This window comes from Pleuronectes platessa, chromosome 10 (assembly GCF_947347685.1).
Source record: "Pleuronectes platessa chromosome 10, fPlePla1.1, whole genome shotgun sequence".
Classification (NCBI taxonomy): Eukaryota; Metazoa; Chordata; class Actinopteri; order Pleuronectiformes; family Pleuronectidae; genus Pleuronectes; species Pleuronectes platessa.
The window spans coordinates 3,110,618-3,127,551 of record NC_070635.1 but is presented as its reverse complement, the minus strand read 5'-3'; the positions used below and the strand labels follow the sequence as shown (position 1 = coordinate 3,127,551).

Below are 16,934 nucleotides of genomic sequence, written 5' to 3'. Positions count from 1 at the left end.
CATATGTCCGCGCTTTCGGTGTGGGAGGACGCGGTAGAGAAAGAGACAGAAAGAACAAGAGTGGCGGGGGGGGGGGGGGGGGGGGGGGGGGGTGTAATGAACCGAGAGTCGGCTCCAAAGTGCTTAATTGTTTTATAATCATATGAAGTCGACAGGAATAGCAGCAGAGTGAGTGGTCTGTGGAACAGGAAGGTCTCACGCCCGTCGGCCTCCTCAGGTCCCTGCGCTGAGACCTGGTTGTGTGTTTTTTTTTTTGTGTCTCATTTGCCTCGTTCTCACCTCGTAACTCTCCGCTCTCGACACCCACACGTTCTGGTGTGCGGTGTGCACTGTACACACACACACACACCGTGCAGCTCCCACTCGAGCTGCACGCCGCACACGTAGACGCCACACGTACATCCGCCGTGCAGGCTGCGCTCGAGTCCAAACCAGGCCCCCTCCGCCTTCCGGGGCCGGGCCCTCGGCCTGAACCCGGACTCGAACAGTCGGCCTCTGTGTCACCAGGTCGCCATGAGCCCGTCATTACCCCTGAGCCGCGCCGCCGGGTCAGTCTCAAGTCACAGGAATCTGCATTAATGGTTTTAAACTGGATTTCCCACCCGGGCCCGCTGAGAGGACCCTTCACCGCCTTGTTTATCACCCCCCCCCCCACCCCACCCCACCCCCCCCTCCCTCTCTCCCTCCTCGCCGTTATCAAATTATAAAACCAATTAGACGTAGAACAATCAACAGGCATCAGAGGAAAAAGACAGTTTTTTTTTTAAGAAATTACTTTTCTGTCACTGCTCGCTGGACCCCGGTCGTCACATGACCAGATAATTAAACTCTAATTTCAGCCTCGTGGATTCGCAACAAATAAACAGTTAATAGAGTTAGAAAGACAGTCGTGTGTGTGTGTGTGTGTGTGTCTGTGTGAGTGTGTCAGAAGAGAGAGAGAGAGAGAGAGAGAGAGAGAGAGAGAGAGAGAGAGAGATACTGAGGCTTGGCCTTGGGTGCATAGGCTGAAGGGGCGAGAGAGGCCGACGCATCCCGCGGGGTTTCTCCTGCCGTGGGGGCAGAAGGGGGGGGGGGGGGGGGGGTGAAGGGCACAGTAACGCACCCTCGTGGGGGGGGGGGGGTCCTGGTAGTGTTTAGGAAATGAAGGCAGGTGACGGGGATGGTGTTACTCGCCTCGGCGTGCCAGGAGCGACGCTGTGCACCGAGATGAAGGGGAGAGATGCAATATGAGCATGTGTGTGTGGGGGGGGGGGGGGAGAAGAAAACGTCTCTTAATATCGAGGCTTATGCAGAAGTGTTGAATAAGAGGTGCAGACTTAAGGATGAGGTTCTTTATCTGCACTTTTTCTCCTTTGCACGTTTAATCCCTTGTCAAAGGATGCGTCATCCATCCAGTCGAACAAAACAGTTGATAAGGGTGTGTGTGTGTGTGTTTGTGTGTGTGTGTTTGTGTGCGTGTGTGTGAGGCGGAGGGAGAGAATACAGTATCTGTTGAAATTGTTTCATTGGAGTATGTGGGTGGGTATTAACAACCTGATCTTAGCGGGATGTGCCTCCTTCTAAATCGCTCTCGTTTTCTTTCTCCGAACAAAGGATTCAGAAAAACCTCCACAGATCGGATGAAGACAAGCGTCGCAATAAAACACAATGAGCTGCTTCTCTTCTTCTTCTTCTTCTCCTCAAGAAATCAAATAAAAAAATAAAACACACACACACACACACATACGTTGAGACTTATAACGTAATTTGAACCATGAAAACTTAAAATGTAAACGATATTGGCCACGGTAGCATGAAGCGCGCTAAACGACAACAAGAGCCACAACACACACACACACAACACACAACACACAACGCAAAAATCCAGACATAGGAGGGATGTCATTTTGCAGAAGCGTGACGAAACCGACATGACGGACTTCAGTTTTATTATCTCCCGGGTGGGGGGGGGGGGGGCTGATTGTGAGGACCCAGAAACAATGTGACGCTTTTATCACTAAGCCAAGGAATCTGGATCAACAGTATGCAAAACATATGCCAGTATAAATCCAGTCCAACGTGCTGGGACAACGTAGAAAAACCACCACTACCCCCCCACCCCCCCTCTTCTCCTTCTCGTATGAAAGAATTTTTTTTTTTACAGATAATGACAAAATTAGCTGTAACTCCCTGAATCACACACACACACACACACACACTGCACTGTGCACCCAGGGTGGTATGTCTGTAAGTGTCAGAGGAGGGTGGGGGGGGGGGGGGGGGGGGGGGGCTTTCTTACATATCTGAGCCCTGGAATGCAGCCGTCATTATTAACACACCAACCTTTTTTTTTTCTAATTCTCTCAAACCAGTTGCAGCATGTCATCATAAAAAAAGAAAGAAATAAACACTGGGAATCATTGTTATCTGTCTCCGCTATTAGTAATCATAACAGAGCTATTTCATACAGGGGGGAGGGAAGGGGTGTGGGGGGGGGGGGTGCTCAGGGGGGGGGGGGTGTTGGAATCCCCAAAGAGCCACACATTAAAAAAAAAAAAGGACGAGACAGGCCTCTTATTTACTGGCGACAGTCTAATAAATACATTTGCTGGCAGCTAAGCAGGTATTTACTCTGCTGCCTACCACAGGTATAATTTCACTGTTTGCTGAGCTGTTATTTCGCCACAGTGATAATTATCGAGGTGGTAAAGAAAGACGATTAATGGTTTTAGCTGAGATATCAGCCTCAGCAGAGTGTGTGTGAGGCACGGCTCTGAACTCCCAGCACACACTCAGCAGGCGGCGGTTTTAAATTATTTTTTTTTTTTATCCATCGCTGCAGGATTTTACACAAAGCTCAGACGCCGTAGCTTTTTGAAAGAATATAGATTTATATGTGCAAGGACAGAAACTTTCCCTGCAAGTTTTTGTATATTTCTCTGAAAGCAAAACAACTGATTCTGCAGAATATAATTTAATTTTAAAGCGAAGGGAAGAAGCGATAAAATCATCTCACTTCAGAACAGACCAGACGACAAAAACAACAACGGAACAACACAAAACAAAAAAAAGAGATCACAACCTGTTGTCTCCGCCGTGGGGACTAATTGGTCTCTCAGGGTCACGGGACAGAGTCTGACGAGCTGCTCTTCATCGCCTGTTAACCCGACTGATGCTCGAGCGCCGGGCGAGTCGACACGTCGCTCTACACTCCTCTAGTCGACACACCGGGGGGGGGGGGGGTCTGACGGGTGAGACCTAGAGCAGCTCCCCGTGCCTTGTCCTAGAAAGAAACGCAACCCGGGCGACCTGAAGTGACGCTCGAGAGGATGTTGTGATGCAAGAGCGTCGCAGCGGGGGGAAGGAGAGCAAGACAACGCACAACTGTTTGTGAACAACACACGCTGATTTCCTGCTCGTACGCTACACAACTACAACGCTACAGTGAACGCAGTGTGCGCTGGTTTCGATGAGTTGTCGTGCAAACACACAACTATAACTGTAAGTCGCAGGCAGAGAGGTGGAGAGGTGGAAACACTTCGGTGTTTTCCCAGGTCTCCTCCTAATTGTAAACCTCGGTTGTGTTATCGTAAGAAGTGTGAACACGACAGAAACACATTCAAATGAATTAATCACACACTAATAAGCTGTGACAGATGTGTGGGCTCTACTGCGGGATGTGTGTAACCTGGCAGCCGTGTGCAGCATGATTCTTATCATTCCTGCCAAACAAGTTTATGTGGAGATTATTTTTCTTTTTGCCAAACAGACTATGTACACAAGTTTCGTTTTTTCTTTCTTCTTTTTTGTTTTTTGTTTGTGCCACTTTCACAACCGCAGAGTGATTAAGACGAGTAAAACTGAGAAGTTTTGCTTCTCACGAGCACGTTGAGGCTTTTTCAGACTTTTACAAGAAGTGACACAGGGCGGCAGGAGACAGGAACAGGGCTGATGTCAGAGGCACTGACCAGATAAGCCACAGCTCCTTGAACTGCCACAGATCCGCACACAGATAACCTCTTTCTTCTCCTCCTCCTCTGTGCTGTGCCATGCTTGACCTCATAATCGCATGTGAGCAAGCACAGCGCACACAACCTGACAAACCGCAGCGAGATAACAAACAAGCAGCCGCACTGTGTGTGTGCGCCGACGACTGGAGATGTCAGATTTCTGGAGAATTGCCCTTTAATTATCTGATCGCGTTTCTAATTCAAAGCAAAACTTCTTCACCATCTTCAAAATCGAATTTACTCGGCACTTTGTGCTCGTGGCTCCACACGGCATCGCAACAAACACACAATCTTTGAGAGGGCTGCAGCGTAGACACACTGGTCTTTCACGAGTGTGTGTGTCTGTGTTTGTGTGTGTGTGTCTGCTGATATCTTTACATAAATAATAGTGAAGGTGAAAGTAAAAGCTGCTCGACGTGTCCCGTGGGTGAAATGTCAGTCTTTAAAAAACCACAGGACATCAGTGCCCACACACTCTGCACTCACACACACACACACACACACACACAAACACACACACAGGGACCTGATCTTACTTCATCAGCACTGTGATAGAGCCACACACCGAACAGCAGGACTGCACCCCCCCCCCCCCCCCCCCCTCTGTATCATCACATCAGTCTGAGTGCCTCACGCCAAGTCATCCAGAGAGAGAGAGAGAGAGAGAAAGAGAGAGAGAGAGGAGTCATAAACCCATTAACTGTTTGTTTCTCTCAGTTTGTCACACCCTCTCTCTCTCTCTCCCTCTCTCTCTCTCTTTTTGTTTAATAACCTTGTTGGGCTCATAGTTGGTGAATTTCTACACAAAGTGTCTCGTGCTTACGGCCATAAAAAAAAAAATTAAAAAAAAAAGTGTTTGAAGGAAGTTGACACGTAATTAAATAGTAAGTATATGGAGAGAATAAATGAAGTGTCTCTAATGGCTCTAATAAAAGAGCAGTAAAACAGTAGATGGGCAGTTGGGCTGCGATAGCTCCGGCATCTCTAATAGACGAGTGTCAGCGGTTTGATAACAACTGTGTGTGTGTGCTCTGTCAACACACACTTTAATTATAACAATTTAAAAAGAAAAGGGTGAATTCAAAAGGCCTATTTAAAAATATATATTTGTTTTAAATGAAATGATCCTGAGAGGAACATGCACACTAAAAAATATACTTATTTATTGTGAGGAAATAAAAAGTGTGAGGAACTTTCTCCCCTGGTTGGTGGGAGCCTCCGCAGGTCAGCAGCGGTGGAGGCTCCACTCCTCCTCCTCCTCCTGCTCCTCCTGCTCCTCCTGCTCCTCCGCGCTGAACAAGTTGTTAAATGAATTAGAGGAGATGGATGTACTTAACCCCGCGAATATCACGAGTGCTTTGCTTATTCGTGCAGAAATGACACAGGCCCGTTTCTGCACATTTCAAATTAGATGGCAACCCCACAAAAATATTAAAGAGGGGAGAGAGAGTATGAACGCGTGCATTTCTATATTTACTATTAAAGCCTGACATGCATGGTGTGTGTTTTTTTTTTCCTGTTTATGAAATATTAAAAGCGAGCACGCCACCTTTGGTCTACGTGGTTTTAAGTGGCTTTTAATTCATTTTTTTTAGTCGCGCGTAAATGTCCTCATTCTAATTCCAAGGAGAAGCAACTTATTCCCCTTATGAGTCACGCAATTTTAAGAGGTGATAGAACACGGAGAGAAAAGGAGGATGAGTGAGGAGGAGCGTACCTTTAAAAGTCAGCAGTCGCCGACCTCTTGTTTTCCATCAAAGTTGAGCCACCTCTTGTCACTGCTCCGCGACGACTGATCCAAAAATAGGCAAACCGCTCTGTGGGAGGACGAGACGAAAAACAAACAAAAAAGTCAAAAGTCCTGCGGATGATGAGGAGAAGGCGAAGGAGGAAAAGAAGAAGAGGAGGAGGAGGAGAAGTGAGGGAGGAGGGGGGGGGAAGAAGACTCGTCTGGTGGAGGAGAAACCGCACGAGGAGCGGGCTCGGAGCTGCGGAGCGCACAAACCCGGCGGATGGAACGAGAGAGAGACAGAGAGAGAGAGGGGGGAGCGCGCGCTGCGGGCTGCGGGGGTGAAGTGGAGGAGAGGAGAGGAGAGGAGAGGAGAGTAGCGGCATGTGAGGAGGCGCTGCTGCTCCGAGAGGAGGGCGGCAGGTAAACGAACCGCCCCCTCCCCGTTTGCTGATGCTCAAATCGATGATTTGCCAGCTGTGGCGCAGCTTGTCTCATTGCCCACTTTGGTTTTTACAGCCGCTCTCTCCGACGCGCTGATCTCCGGGGACAGGGGGGGGGGGAGTCACTGCCAGGAGAGCCCTCACACTCATTCATTTTCATATTTACACGCCACATGTTTGCATGTCAAGAAGAAGGAGAAGAAGAAGAAGAGGAGGAAGAAGAAGGAGAAGAAGAAGAGGGGGAAAGTCTGTTAAACAGTCCCGTTGCGCACAGCGGCGCGCGCTTTGCCTCCGTATGGAGAAGAAGCGTGTTGTTGTAAGAGCGGAGGGCAACGTGCCAGCTCCCCCCCCCCACACACACACACATACACACAGACACACACACCTGAGAGGAACCTGAGACCTGCAGCTCCCCGGTGCAGGCTGCGTCACACCGCTCCAGTCCAGAGCTGCTTATTACAGCTGATGGCTGATGGTGCTTCCAATGGTTTGAAGGGAGAAACATAAAGAGAGAGAGAGAGAGAGAGAGAGAGAGAGAGAGAGAGAGAGAGAGAGAGAGAGAGAGAGAGAGAGAGAGAGAGAGAGAGAGAAGCTCTGAGGGATAATGAAGTTTGAAGAGTGGTGGTGTTTGAAAATGTCTCTGGTTGGTGTTTTGCCCCCGAAAGCAAATTAATTTCACCAATTTGAAAAAGATCTAAATAATAATAATTACTATGAGAATTTTGCAGTGAACAGTTTTAATGTAGCAGCACAGAAACACACACTTTGGTTTTATTTTCCCTGATTCAACTTCACACACACACACACACACACAAACACACACACACACTCTAAATAATCCCACCGCAGGCCTATATCAAAAATAAAAAATACATATTTGAATATAAACATAAATCAGTGATTAAGAAATGCAAATGTGTAAGCATTTTAAATGGAGAGGAGGGGGGGGGGGGCATCATTTGATTCCTCTCCTTTCTTTCCTTGGACATCTTTAAGAACACAGCCTGCAGCGTGAAGCCGAGCAGGCACCGAGGACACACACTGACACACACACACAGCTTTTTTTTTATTTGTCGCCCTCACAGTGTCTAAACGTGTTTGTGCTGTTTTAATTGATTTTTCAGCTGGAACTACATCGACTGCTGAGGGAGAAGAAGAGAGGAGCCTACGGAAGATATCACTGCTTATTCTTTTTTTTATGCCAAAATCTGATATTAGACGAGAGGAAAATATCCAGTTTCAGAGAGCGTTGTGTTGAATTAAACAGTTTGACTGAAGAATGTGTTACAGTTAATGAGTGTGGAGGAACACGGACTTGTGGTGATTCCTGTTATTGGACATCGAGCCTACGTGTTGTATATTAATATTTCCTACAAAATGTGCTAATTAAGAAAAATATATGAAATAGATTTTTTGCATGAATGATCGTCTCTTTTTCCCACTCGTATTATTGTGTGTGTGTGTGTGTGTGTGTGTGTTTTAAATGCACATACATTACATACAAAAGCAACATTATTATTTGTGTGCATGAACCAGTGTTCCCCATTTGCACAAATTTATACTCATTTGTTTTGTGTATGCCTGTGTGTGTATGTGTATGTGTGTGTGTGTGTGTGTGTGTGTGTCTCCTGCACATGTAGTTACATAGCTACTGCATGTGTGTGCACAGTGTGTCTGCATCTCAGATTGTGGTTTGCACGCACGTCTGTATTGTATCTGTGCATGAACCTGTGTGCCACATTTGCACACATTTGTTGTGTGTATGCCTTTGTGTGTGTGTGCGTGTGCGTCTGTGTGAGAGAGAGAGAGCGAGAGAGAGAGGAATGATTGACAGTTTGCATCTGCACACAGGCTAACTGCTCTGCACCAGCAGGTGTGCAGGAGCCCACAGGTAATGCAGCTGTTTACTTACAACATGAATGTGTTTCTCTTGCCGGGTTTAGCATAAATATCACACTGATACGCTCACATTTACACTTAATTTACACATCCCACTGAAAATAGAATTAGTGTGGAGCGTAAAAAAAAAATTCAAAATAAAGGAGCTATAAAAAAAAAAACAGAAGAAGCTGAAACGAGACAACAGGAGATGAGAAGCGGAGGAAAAAGGTTCTGTCCTTAAATCCATAATTTAATATTTTATTTATCAGCGATGAACCAGAGCTCTTATCGTAAGCTGCTGTGTACTAATACTTCTCAGAAAAGTTCACGTGTTGTGGTTTGGAGACTCCACAAAAGTTTCATTATGAAGCATCGGAGATCTGCATAAAAAAAAAAAAAAAAAAGAAAGGACACAAAAAAGAATAAATCACACACACACACACACACATACACACACACATTCACACACAATCTCTGCATACGATTCCCACCCTCGTTCTCTCCTGGGAATCTGAATGGGAATTTAAAAAGTTCCAGTAAAGAGATTCAAATTTTTTTGTCCTCTTGCTGCATAATTATAAATTCATGCTAAGTTAGGGATGTTTTCATCATTACGGACAACAGCTGCTGGTTTCCACTGCAGCCTGTGTTTTATCCAACATTTCATCTCGCTGCCTCCCAGAGACCCGCACGCGCTGCAGCAGACACTTTGGCCACAAGGGGGACAAGTGAGCCTCGTGTGGGAGAGAGTGGAGCGCGAGGAGCAAAGGGATGATGATGATGATGAAGAAGATGAGGACCTTTTATTTTTTCCACAAGACGGTTTTTATACTTTGATATTTTTGAAAAAGCAGCCGACCCTGACCTCTGCATTCAAACACACACACACTTACTGACACACACTCACACACACACACAGAAAAGTGTTTGAGCGGCAGAGACGAGGACGAGTTCCAAGACGTTAATGTAAATTGTTAATGTGCATCTCTGCTGCTGAGGCATAAAGAGGGCAAGTGGAAAGCAAGTGTGTGTGTGTGTGTGGTGGGGGGGGGGGGGGGGGGGAGAGAGAGAAAGAGCCAAATATGTGTGTGAAGTGTTCAGAAATCAAAGGAGACCTTGAGCCGAGACGTTTCAATCGTCTCTCTGAAAACAATAAACAGTACTTGGAAAATTACAAGGGTTACACACCCCAGAATTAATCCTTCCAACCCGTAACTAAAGAGGGAGACACACTGTTGCCTCGCCATCAAGTGGGTCTATTTTAATTACAGGCTATTGACTACTGAAAGTAATTTGTCTCAGAAAGATGCCCGAGAGCTAAAAGACAGACGTCTCGACTCAATGTGGAATGCCTCAGCCACTTTCTTTTTTCTTCTTTTGCTCGGGGTTTTGTGGTGAGCAACTTTCTTCAGTCGCTCTTTTTTTTTTTTTGTATAATTGTTCACCTTTTAAAGATTAACAAGGATTCCCGGGAAGACTCACACTTGTCTCCTGGGGTAAGTACTGGATTTTCACTTCTTTTTTCTTCCCCCCCCTCCCCTCCCTTCCTCACTCTCTCTCTCTGAAATTGAAGAGTGGATTCCTCTCCCCTTCTTCTCCTCGGCAGCTCTTTGAATTTGTCTTTGAAAACGGAGGCACTCCACCGGCTCACCTCTCGGAGACGAAACACTATTAATCCTCATTTGCGCGCTGCCAAGGAGGACAGTGGAGATGAGAGCCAATCAGAACAATAAACGCTGACCCTCGGCGGCGCACACGCCTCCAGCTGTTAATGGGATGTCAGTCAGCTGGGCGAAAGAAAACAGCCCAATAGTGTAATTACTGTCTGGTGTGAACTCTCAGCTGTGGCAGCTTAGTACATTAGTGTGGGGGGGGGGGCTGAACGCGAGGCTGCCCAGATGTTAGAGGACGTCGGCCACGAGTTCCTTCAGGTATCCAGAGGTTTGTCACGCCCGTAACGTCCCTGCTCTTTCTCTTCCTTTGACTTCCTGTTAATGAGATCATAGAAGCTGCCTCATTAAACCTAAATCATCTTCAATAATCAACTTTTTATCACTTGACCACAAAAGAAAATGTCCCATAAGATCAAAGAGCATTCGAGTCAAATCCTCGCCGCTTGTTAACTTGTGTCACGTGGTGTGAAATAAAACTTTATTAGTCCCCAGGAAGGAGAATTAGTCTATTTCTGTTTATTGTTATTAACCGTTGGCCTTAGAGGCAAAAAGTCGTTTCTATTGAGTTTATACGGCAAAGGGCTTGAACCCATTTGAGTTGGTGCTACTCTTTTTTTTTAGGGGTGAAACCCTGAAGGGGAAGAACCCATCGAGTTCTGGCCTTTTTCGTTTTCTCACCTCATCAAGCTGATGTTGAGAAAATGAAAGAATTCAAGACTTGAACGAAAAATGAACTTTAGATTCGCGCCCAAGAAATATGACATCAAAATGGCCAGAGGGTGGCGCTGTCATTAACACACAAACGTACTGTTTACTTTTAAAAGTTCACGATTATGCCTTTCATATCTTGAAGAGTTTTGCAGATTATTTGCTGAGTCAGGAACAAACCAAACGTGTCGTTGCTGTCGAACTTAAAATCCGTTCTTCTCTCTTTCACCTTTGAATCTTTCCGTCTCATCATCACATTCAGAACATCAGAATCTCGACTTCCCAGCGCCACCATCACCAGATCCCAGAGTGGTTTTCTATCCTACGCACAACCTCACACCTTTCAAACACGATGACATCAGGGTGGAGTCTCATGCTCCTAACGTTCCAGACAACTCGGATGTTTGAAATTTCCATCCTTCTACTTAAAACAGTCCAAAGGAATGTGACTCAAAGTCGGAGCTCCAATCGGACGACCAATCAGACAACAGGTGTCAAGAGCTTCTGACCTTTTGCAGTAAAGCAGGAAGTATTTCCTTTAGGGGCGATGCCACAAGTCAGGAGGGAGGAGCCAACCCGGGACATTAAAAAGTCAACAGCAGTCTTCAACTTCTTTGTGTCAGACTTGCCAAAACGTGGTTGTATATCGAGCGTTTTAACCGGCGCAGAGCGGTGGAGCCTCGGCAGCGACACCGAGCCTCCATGTTTGACATGCAGCTCAACGCAGCGCCGCTGTCACAGTGAGACGCCCGATCTCCTGGAGAGTTTATTAGCTGTGCTTAATTAAACAAATGTGATTAGACTGATCCGAACTCACACGTCTGAATCCCGGGTAAGAAGTCAACCGTGAGAGGCGGCCGCGGGAGAGGAAGTGGAGTCACGCACGGCTCGGCTTTATTAATAGCTCCTATTACTCACTAGCGTACACCTTGGCGAGCCGCGGAGCTAACGCGTGAGTAATGTGCACGGGCGGCGACGTCTCAGGTCGGCTCCTGAAGTTTGTCAATCACGGTTTAGCGCCCGACTGTCAAAGAGAAAATGAAGCTCTGGTAATTTGATTGTTATTGATTACTGGTAATTCAGTGTAAGATATGTGGGCGGGACTCTTCCATTACGCCTGTCAGTCCAACTCTGTGTGCTAATATTTTACAGGGTGTTTTAAACCCGGAGAGTCGTTGTCGAGCAAACACACAACTCACTCCTCGGATGTGTTTTGGTTTGAGGACAGAAGTTGCCTCATCGCACAAACTCGGTTTACGTCTGAACTCTCGCTGCCCTCCTCGGTTTACGTCTGAACTCTCGCTGCCCTCCTGAATCTCCTGAATCTGATTGTGCGCTCGTTACTCAATCACAAACAACCGGGACGTCCAGGGCTAATACAATGCTTTCTCTATGTCCGAGAGCACTGGGAGGGGGGGGGGGGGGGGGGGGTGATGGGGCACTGCAGGTAATACAGCTGCGATGTGTTATTGGGTCAATGCCAGTTCAAACTAATGAGGCCTTCAATAGTTTCCTCAGAAGTTCAGGTCAGAGGTCAACCCGAGTTGGTTCTTTTTTAAATGACCCATTCAAAATGTTCTGCTTTTGGAAAAGACCCGATTCCTGTGATTGTGTAGAAAGACTCTGAATGGACCCGGAGTGTGTGTGTGTGTGTGTGTGGGGGGGGGGGGGGGGGGGGGGGTTCAGTCAGGGACAATCTGCCTCCGTCACTTGAACCATTTAGATGTTTGTTTGCATGTCTGCGATGACACTTGAAGGCGATGCAGTATCGGTGTAATACAAAACTTTGTATTGATTGTGCATCTTCAAACGGTACTGGTGTGTACATTAAAAGTGTCGTTGGTCTTTCTACATGTTGTTACCAGCCACTGAAGAAATCACTTTCTAAATCAATTTCAGTCTGAGGGATACAGGGAGTCGGTGTAAAAGTTCAGCTCTGAGGCTTCAGCAGACGTTCGAGGTAGAATAAGTAAGATGAATATTTTTCTCATTCCATTCATTTATGTAATTTTTCATTAAATAAGGGGAAAAACTAATCTAATAACTAATTAAATCCAACAAATCGGACCTGGAGCTTCATGAGCTTTTGAAGTTGTCTTATCTGTGCAGATAAACAGCTCCACACTGATCCTGTCATGTTGCCGATCCTTTCCTCGGTCTTGAGCTACAACCTGCTCTGTGATCAGATTAAAGGAGGTGGAGAGCAGCAACCTGTAGCGCATGTTTCACATCACGACTAGATTGGAGGCAGCTGCTCGACTGGGCAGCAGCAGCAGCTCTCTGCAGAGAATCTAGTGTCATGTGACGGAGCACATACTGCTTCAGAGGCGTCTGCATCCCGATGACAAGAGGGAACACGCAGATGACTGCTGGGGGAATCACAAGAGTCAGCGATTTTATTATAGGCCGCGAGTATCAGCTTTCAGAAACAGAAAACTGGTTGAGCAGCAATATTAAGAGAAGGAAGGAAGGAAGGAAGGAAGGAAGGAAGGAAGGAAGGTGTTTGGAGAGTGCATATCTCTCAAGGCTACTGCCCCATCTCGCCATATTTCATAAAGTGATAAAACATTCCTGTATCCACCTCTCTATCAGGATCCACTTTAAAATTTAAAGGGTTCATCATTGGGTCGTGACCATAGACTGTAAATAAAAATGGGCGACTCTATCTCCACTCCCTCCCCTCCAGAAATGTCAGCTGCCAATCAAGACGTTTCATAACATGTAACCAACGTACCAGAAGGAAGAACTTGATCAATCATCAGTGCGATAAGAAGAAACTAAAATCACAGAAACCATCTTGACGTGTGCTTTGATTTTTAAGTCTCAAGATATTTTGGCTTCTCTTTTTGGAGCCGTCACGTCGGCCATCTTTATTCACACTGTATGATCATCACCGAGCTCTCCACAAAACTTTGTAGAAATTGTTTTCAGTAGTTTCTGAACAATCCTGCTGACTAACAAGCAGCAAATGAAAAAAACATAACCTCAAAGATAATGGAGCTGATATGACAAATAACAGACACGGAGAAAATAAATGTTTCACAATAGTAGATTTGAAATCTCGACGTTACCCTGTGGCTTCCTGTCGCGTGTCTGTGAAGCAGCTCGAGATAAGACAGTGACGTCTGTATCAATAAAGACCTGAGAGATAAGAGAGAGAGAGAGAGAGATGGTGAGAGAGAGAGAGAGAGAGAGAGAGAGAGAGAGAGATGACGGGTGTATTTACTTCACTTTGTGTTGTTGAGGAACCGCGTCATGGTACAACACGTGTACGCACCAGGGCCCACCTGTGCTGTCGTGAAAGGGAATGTGTGCATGTGTGTGTGTGTGTGTGTGTGTGTGTGTGTGTGTGTGTGTGTGTGTGTGGGTATCAGCGAGAGAGTTGAGCTGCTTTGCAAACACGGTTGAAGTCACAGGCTTCATCGGAGACGTCAAAACACTGAAGCGTAACATTAAGACTCTGATTCAATTACATATTTTGTCCAAGTGAGAGACGCTTTAAAGGCACAACAGTGTGTAGCGGCCGTGCGCAGAATGTCGAGTTCACAGATGTTGATGTGTGTAGTTTAGCAGTGGAGGAAATTATCAAACTAATTTCCTCTAATGTTCATCGGGTACGGACACGATGCAATTCAAATAAGTCTTGGTGCAAATAAATCTGTATTTCGTGTGGTTCAAATATTTCTCTACTTGAAATAGACGGATTTAATGATATGATGATATATGATATATGATATATTAACTATAGTTTAATGTCAATCTATCAACTCTGATTTTAAAAAGCCGTATACATCCATCCTTCTTATTATATTGTCCGAGTTCATCCATGGAGCAAAACCCCAGCTGACATTGGGCGAGAGTAAAGCCTGAACAGAGAGACACACAACCATCAATGCTCAGATTCACACCTACAGTCTATTTACAAGTTTTATTAAGTAATATTCATCCATCCATCCATCAAGTGACAATGAATTTGGACAATGTACCTGCACAAACTCCAAGCAGACACTGGGAGGACATGAAAAACCTCAGTTCTTCAGGAAGGCCCTTTGCCCATAACAGTAACTGGGAGGTAAATAAAAAAGTCTTTCCAGTGTGTGTCACTTTCTGAAAACCAAAGCAAACTCAGAAAGTTAAAACTCTCCTCCTGTTTCTTTCCCATTAACCTCAAGCACAGAAACTGTTTGTGTCTTTGAACCTGACTTTATCTGCACAAACCTGCGATTCCCAGCTGCATCCATCACGTCACCATTAAGAATCGGGATGATTTAAGCCTCTTATGCACGTTTCCCTTTTAACCAACACCACCACCACCACCAGAGGTATCTCTAATTCGGCATCATTTTGTTTTTAGCGAAGCTCGGCCTAACCTGATTGTGTTTATGATGTCGATGAGGGAAGCGAGCAATAACCAGATGTGATTGGATAACGTGGAGCAAACCGCTGGACCATTAACCAGATTAGAAACCACAAGAAGAGTCAATGTGTTAGAGCGTTAGCGGTGTTCAACATGTCGGACGCTAAAATAATGAATTCTTCCTGAAGCAGTACCATGGTTCTCTCGAAAAAATCCATATGTAGCTATTTCCATTCAAAATACTGCAAACAGAGGAAATCTCGTGTCTCCAAACCACAACCTGAAACCATCTGATTGGTTAGAAACAAACCTGCAGCTCCATAAAACTGTAAGACTCAAAAGAGACAAGTTTAAACAAGAGAGGTCATAACTCATTTTAGCTTCAGTCTGGCTCTAAAATAATGCTTATGTCATTTACACTTATCTGTAGAATAGAATTTCTGCAAGTCTCATTTCGAGATAGTGACACGGTGAATAGCTTTAACAAGGACGACTTAAGTATTGGAGATAAACGCTGGTTTTTAGGTTTAAATGAATTTAGTTTCATTGATCTACAGTTCAGCATGAGGGCAAATTCACACATGAACGAATAAGGAAGCGAGGAGGCGAGAAACACTGTTCGCTTCCCCTGGTGCAGCAAATCTGGCTTTGCATGGACTTCAACTTCGGTGAACTCTGACCTTCTATCGTGTCCTAACCAAAGTTTCATAGAGCAACAGCTGACGTTCAAGGTGAGTGTGGGACTGAGAGATGAAACATTCTCCTGATCTCCTCCATCAAAATCATTTTGAAGTTGCTATTTTAAGGTTTAAAAAAAGTCTCACGTTGTTTCTCTGGGTAACAACTGTCAGCAGATCTCAGCCGACTCGCGGGGGAATCATCAATAAAGAGTCTCAGGCCAGTCGGGTGACTTCCTCTACCCCACACTGAAGCACTGCTTCCATTCTATAGCCTGTGAGTGTCCCCGGCTCATCCATCAACCCGGAGACGTCTCCATACGCCGCCATGCATCACTTCATTTCCAACGATCACTCACACCGCAGAGCTCTAATCCCGCTTGCACTCTCGAGTCGTCTCAGACAGCAGCTTAGCCACCCCGCCATCCAGCGTAGAGCGCAGCGGGTGAGGAGGAGCCCCTCGGGTGGGGAGTGCGGGGGGGGGGGGGGGGGGGTGATATCCTCCTCCTCCTCCTCCTCCTCCTCCTCTCCACCACCTCTTCCCCGGGTTGCCCCTGGTGACAGTGACAGAAGTCTGTAATTGCCGCCTCGTCAGACGGCTTCATTAAGACGAGCATTGTCTGCACAGCTGAACGACGGTGGATCGGTGGATGAGCGGGGAGCCCACAATGCAATTACTGCATCGCGGTGACAGGTGGGGCCTCCAATCCTCTGCGTCGGCCGGGGCCCTGGTGCATGTTGGGGAGCCACGGCGGGCTCGGCATCATTTTTCTTCTACCACCCCCCCCCCCCCCCCCTGTCATTAGTTGGTAATGATTGGATTATTTTGCAGATGAATCGTGGTATCTATCTTGCTCACAAACACTTCCTGGTCGTATTAATCAAAAGCATCAAGGCAGAGCAGTCAGAGCGAATTAAAAAAACAACACGTCTAGATTAAAAATTACTGTAATCCTTCATCAGTGGGCCTTTAACCCTTTGATTGTAGAGGGGTGGGGGGGGGGTGGGGTGCCATCTTTAATCAATGTCTTTGACACAGTGACAGTCTTTATGAGTTGTAAAACCCAGATTACTGATAACGTTCACGGTTCATAACTCTTGAGTAGGAGCGTTCAGCACTGAAGCAACACACACACACACACACACACACACACACACACACACACACACACACACACACACACACACACACACACACACACACACACACACACACACACACACACACACACACACACACACACACACACACACACACACACACACACACACACTGTTATCACATCTGGTTGGAGCTCTGTAGGAATCTGATTCACACACCGGACGGGGACACAGGTTTCATTCAGGGCTGCTGACCTGAGCAGCAGGAGTCACATGGAGCACATCCATGAAGTGTAACAGAGCTGTGACACACAAACAGGAGCTTCACTCTACTTGAAATTATCCAAAAATGTGTGTTTGCTTTTTTAAATCGTAT

The 16,934-nt window shown here is 46.2% G+C and overlaps 1 protein-coding gene across 1 annotated transcript in view; it reads right to left on the bottom strand.

Moving 5' to 3' along the window:
• The window catches only part of LOC128449761 (DNA-binding protein SATB1), a 53,989-nt gene extending 50,703 nt beyond the window's left edge, over positions 1–3,286 (bottom strand). Inside the window, exon 1 of the mRNA XM_053433058.1 lies at positions 3,062–3,286. The gene's annotated coding sequence lies outside the window, so the exon portion shown is untranslated. The remainder of the gene's footprint in view (positions 1–3,061) is intronic.
• Between the last annotated feature and the right edge of the window lie 13,648 nt (positions 3,287–16,934).